Raw genomic sequence first — 5,699 nt, 5'->3', positions numbered from 1 at the left:
CAAACATGCTTAAAATGGTAAATTTTGTTATTTATGTTTTAACACAATTTAAAAATCTGTATGTATAGTATGAATACTCCCCTTTTTCTTTGTGTTTATGTGTGTGATGTGATGTGATGTGTGTGTGTGTGTGTGTGTGTGTGCATGTGTGAGAGACACACACAGAGAGAGAGGCAGAGATTCATTGAGAATGCATATATAGGAAAAGAGTCTGGCAGGACTTATATTAATATATCAACAGTGCTTATCTTTTGGTAGTCAGATTGCTGGTGATTTCTATTTATTTCCTTATATTTCATGCTTTTCTATATTCTAGGAGTTTTGGTTATGAGTAAATTTTTCATATGCAATAAGAAAAAAATACACCTGACCTCAAAATAAAGGAATTCCATACTCTATCAAGAAGCAGTAATTTTTGGCCAGGCCTAGTGGCTCACATCGGTAATCCCAACACTTTAGGAGGCTGAGGCAGGGGGATCACTTGAGGCCAGCAGTTGAAGACCAGCCTGGCCAACATGGTGAAACCCCAAGACTACTAAAAATACAAAAATTAGCCGGGCATGGTGGCGTGTGCCTGTAATCCCAGCTACATGGATGGCTGAGGCACGAGAGTTACTTGAACCCAAGAGGTGGAGATTACAGTGAGCTGAGATCACGCCACTGCACTCCAGCCTGGGTGACAGAGGGAGACTCTGTCTGAAAAAAAAAAAAAAAAAAAAAAGCAGCAATTGTGACTGCTTAAATAGATCTGACATAGTCAAATGAGTAAGATAAAAGAAAATGAAAAGGAAGTTATTCTCCAATAAAAGTAATGCATTCAGTAAGCACCGGAAATCAATAAGGTAAGACAGGCTGGCTTTAGCGTCTCTTCTTTGACATACTCATGCTCATGTAATAAGCGAACAGCTTCTGAAACTGCTCCTCTTCTCTTCTTGCTAGTTTTAGAACCACCCCGCAACCCCTGGCCCTTCCTAAATGTATTTTTTAAAAATCAATTCCAGCTGGGTGCAGTGGCCTACGCCTGTAATCCCAGTACTTTGGGAGGCCAAGGCAGGTGAATCGCTTGAGCCCTGGAGTTCGAGACCAGCCTGGGCAACGTGGTGAAACCCTGTATCTATAAAAATTACAAAACTTAGGTGTGGTGGTGTGTGCCTCTCCTCCCAGCTACTCGACGAGGCTGAAGTGGAGTTAATATTCCTTTCTTGAGCTTGAGAGGTCAAGGCTACCATGAGCCAAGATCATGCCAGTGCACTACAGCCTGGGCGACACTGAGACACTGTCTCAAAAAACAAAAACCAAAACAAAAACCAAAACAAAAAACCCACCCCCTCCACACACACAATAAAACAAACGAAAATCAATTCCATAACTTCCTCCAGTCTTACTCGTAGGGTGCCTTCTGCCCAAATGCCTGAACAACCTTTATATTCCTGACGAACAGCAAACTCGGGGCCTTAAACTCCCTTCTTCACACACTGTACTTTTCCCTGGATGTCAGCATGGTCTCAGGACCCTTGCCATCTTTCCTTTCAGCCTTCAGTTTAAAAAGATTTCTTTCCATCTGTGTGCTGTATCTTCCAGCATTCCTATTTTTGAAATAACCTCAGGCTTTAGTGATAGCTGTGAGCTTAAACCTTATTGCTCTGCCTGCTCCACTTCCTTAAAGCCTGGCCTACTGTTCCCTTACTGCAAGCTCAGTCACTTCTGACTGGTGTAGCTTCAGCCTCATGATCATGCAAACTATGGCATAGGCATATTATGAATAGTTAGACCGCTATTAATATGTTTGCCTTGGGAAAATATTCTTTTTAAAATTATTTTTTTTGGGCCAGCCACCATGGCTCACATCTGTAATCCTAGCACTTTGGGAGGCTGAGGCGGGCAGATTGCTTGAGCCCAGGAGTTCAAGACCAGCCTGGGCAACATGGCAAAACCACATTTCTACAAAAAATTATTGAAAATTAGACAGATGTGGTGGTGCACACCTGTAGTCCCAGCTACTGGAGAGCCTGAGGTGGGAAGATTGCTTGACCCCGGGAAGTTGAGGCTGCAGTGAGCTAAGATTGTGCCACTGCACTCCAGTCTGGGTGACAAAGTGAGACCCTGTCTCAGAAAGAAAGAAAGAAAGAAAGAAAGAAAGAAAGAAAGAAAGAAAGAACTGTTTTGAATTGTTTAGATTCAGGAAGTACATGTGCAGGTTTATTACATGAGTATATTGCATAATGCTGAGGTTTGAGCTTCTATTGAACCCATCACCCTAATAGTGAACACTGTACCCAGTAGGTAATTTTTCTTTTTCTTTTTTTTCCTGAGATGGAATTTTGCTCTTGTTGCTCAGGCTGGAGTATGATGGTGCGATCTCGGCTCACTGCAACTTCTGCCTCCCGGGTTCAAGCAATTCTCGTGCCTCAGCCTCCTGAGTAGCTGGGATTACAGGCACACGCCACCACGCCCGACTAATTTTTGTATTTTTAGTAGAGACGAGGTTTCACCATGTTGGCCAGGCTGGTCTCAAACTCCCGACCTCAGGTGATCCACCCGCCTCAGCCTCCCAAAGTGCTGGGATTACAGGCGTGAGCCACCATGTCCGGTCCCCGGTAGGTAGTTTTTCAATCCTTCCCTCCCTTCTTTCCTCTCTCCCCATTTTTGGAGTCCCCAGTGCCTGTTTCCATCATTATGTCCATGAGTACCCACTGTTTAGCTCTACTTATAAGTGAGAACATGTGGTATTCGATTTTCCATTTCTTCATTAAATCATTTAGGATAATGGCCTCCAGCTGCATTCCTGTTGCTGCAACGGACATGATTTCATTCTTTTTTTCTATGGCTGCAGAAAATACTCTCGATCCGCATTGTATATGCAGTCTTTATTTCAAATGAAACTTAAAAATGCACAGGACAAACCTAGGAAAGAAATATAAAAAACAAATTAATAGTTTGCTTCTGGGTAGTGAGATGATGGACACTTCCCCCTTTGTCTTTATTCTTATACGTTTCAAGTGTTCCACAGTGAACATAAATCACTTAAAATCTACAGGAAAAAGCTTCAAACAACTTCCTACACATAAAAGAAGAAACAAATTACACTTGGACTTGGTGCTCTAGTCTTAACTGCTAGGCTTCTGTGTATATCAGGGTGGCCCATTGAGAATGTGACCTGTGTTTTGTCTCTTTGTTGTAGCATGGAAGGTTCCTGTTTGTGCTGGGATGGGGCAGAGGGCAAATAAGTCTTTAGGTTTTTATATTTGTGTTCTTCATGGTAAAGCTTTAGTATGGAGAAAATGAGCGAACAAATTCTTTGTTTTGGGAGGAGTTAGTGTTTCTTAAAAAAAGGCTGGCCGGGCGAGGTGGTGCATGCCTGTAATCCCAGCACTTTGGGAAGCCTAGGCGGGTAGATCACCTGAGGTCAGGAGTTAACGACCAGCCTGACTAACATGGTGAAACTGCATCTCTAGTAAATACAAAAAAATTAGCCAGGCATGGTGGTGGGCGCCTGTAATCTGAGCTACTTGGGAGGCTGAGACAGGAGAATTGCTTGTACCTAGGAGGATGATGTTGCAGTGAGCCGAGATCGCGCCATTGCACTCCAGCCTGGGCAACAAGAGCAAAACTCTGTCTCAAAAAAAAAAAAAAAAAAAAGAAAGAAAAGAAAAGAAAAGAAAAAGGCCTTGGAGTGGTTCTCAGGGACTGGTTGAATGGACAAGCTTTTCAATGAGACACTGCTGTCTGAATCCAGATCCCACTTTGAATGGAAAAGGCTGCATAAATGCCTAGAAGACCTGGGAACCAAGAGGCAATGCATTGGGAGTCCAAGAGGGGCCCCCAAGTTCATGGAGGACCTGCGTTCCACCGCTGGCCTGGGCAAGGGACAGTGGAGTGCGGTTCTCCTTTGGCCACGGACCCTGCAGCAGGGAGAAGGAACTGTGGCTGTGCAGTAGGAGACTCAAGTTTACCATTTCCCATTGACAGTACAGTCTGGTGGACTTCCTTGGTGGCAGATTCCTTTGCGATGGCAGCCTGCCCTCCTACCTAATTTCTGGGGATCAATTACTGCCCTGGAACCCACCATCTCTGGAATGGCACCTGCGACTGCTGTGCTGTTCTGTATATTATGGGATAGCCAGTCGTACTTCTCAAGCCCATCCCTATGATAGAGTTCAATTCTCCAGTTCATGGTTCAAGAGGTTTTTTTTCCCCTTTCATTTCATCCAAACCATGGTCAGCCCAACATTGTGACAAGAAATTCAGGACTGCCTTCCCAAGTTATGAGTTGTGACCAATGATCAAACTAATGAATTTTTATCAAATCTGTGGGTCAGAAAATTGGAACAGGAAGTAATATGTAGGTGTCTCCCAGGGACAAATAAATACCCAGTTTGGGTTTCCTCCAGGTCTAGTCTAGGGAGGCAGGTGGTCAGAACCGTGCCAGCTTGTCTAGCCACAGTGAATATTTTGTGAGGATGTGAGTGGGTGCCAAGTAGCTGGCCTGGGTGGGCAGATACCCGTCTTCCTGGATCCCCTGGAATATGGGCATTGGTGAGACTGCAGATCTGTGACCAGGTACAGCAGAGAAGAGAGCCCCAAACATGGAAGGGGGCATGATGGGAGATGCTGGAGAGGAGAGAAAATTTCCATTTGGCTTTTTGAGCTTCTTGTCAGGTCCTCAGAGCACAGTAACTTGGCAGCTTTCTGAGTGCCCCATTCCTAGTCTTTCTTCATGAATTTTTCATTTCAGGCAAAGAGCCCTTATCTCTTGCTGGAGCTGCTTTCCCATCAGCTGGTGACTGGGCAGATGAAGGCTGCATTAAGGCAGGAATTATCCATCCCTTGAGAGAGAAATGGCACTCTGTGCCCTTGAAAGGACGGCTTCTGCGCCACCACTCATTACCGTAGGCCTCTGTCCAACGTTGGGTTGCTATTTTTATTGAAATATTGTTGAGGACTGAAAGAGAAAGGCTTCAAGGGCAGATACTACGGTCCTGTCTGAAGGATGAGGTCTTTCCTGCTGCCAATCTTTGGACATGATGGGGGCTCCACAGCAGGAAAGAGGAATTAAGAAGGGACTTGGCCTCTCACAATCCAGATTTCCAGGAGTCTCGATGTCCAGGGACACTCCCGAGGGATGGAGTGAGTTAAGGATGTCATCTGTCATCTCTGCCTGTCCCCATCCCCTGGGCCCAGAGCAGGAGAAGCTCCTGCTGTGCACCTCCTGGGGCCATGCTCCTTCTTGGCACCCACCCAAGACTAGGCTCCATGTACCAGGACCCCAGAGTTTCTGTCCAAATTACAGCAAGCCCCTTTCTGGGCCTGCAGGGGCATCTTCATTTTCTCTGGGTCTCTCTTCCCAAGAGTGGACTCCCTGTGTTCACAGGCTAGGTCCTAGGAACGGCCAAGGGGTAGCTGTTGTCAGGGTTGCAAGGGGTGTGGGTGTGGAGGAAGCTTGGACGTGTGAGCTGGAATATCGATGTGTATGTGAGGCTCCTCACGATCTGAGAGGATGAGCGTGGGTGGGTGGACCAGAGACCAGAAGTGGAAAGCCAGGGGAATGGATCTCCAAGGAGGCTGGAAATCCTAAAAGTCAACCTGGTCTTTTAGGTGGCAAACGTCCAGGCGGAAGGATGGAGCATACTTCATTTAAGGATTTACCAGTTTGGCCGGGCGCGGTGGCTCAAGTCTGTAATCCCAGCACTTTGGGAGGT

This window comes from Piliocolobus tephrosceles, chromosome 6 (assembly GCF_002776525.5).
Source record: "Piliocolobus tephrosceles isolate RC106 chromosome 6, ASM277652v3, whole genome shotgun sequence".
Taxonomy (NCBI): Eukaryota; Metazoa; Chordata; class Mammalia; order Primates; family Cercopithecidae; genus Piliocolobus; species Piliocolobus tephrosceles.
Note: the sequence above shows the minus strand (reverse complement) of the source record.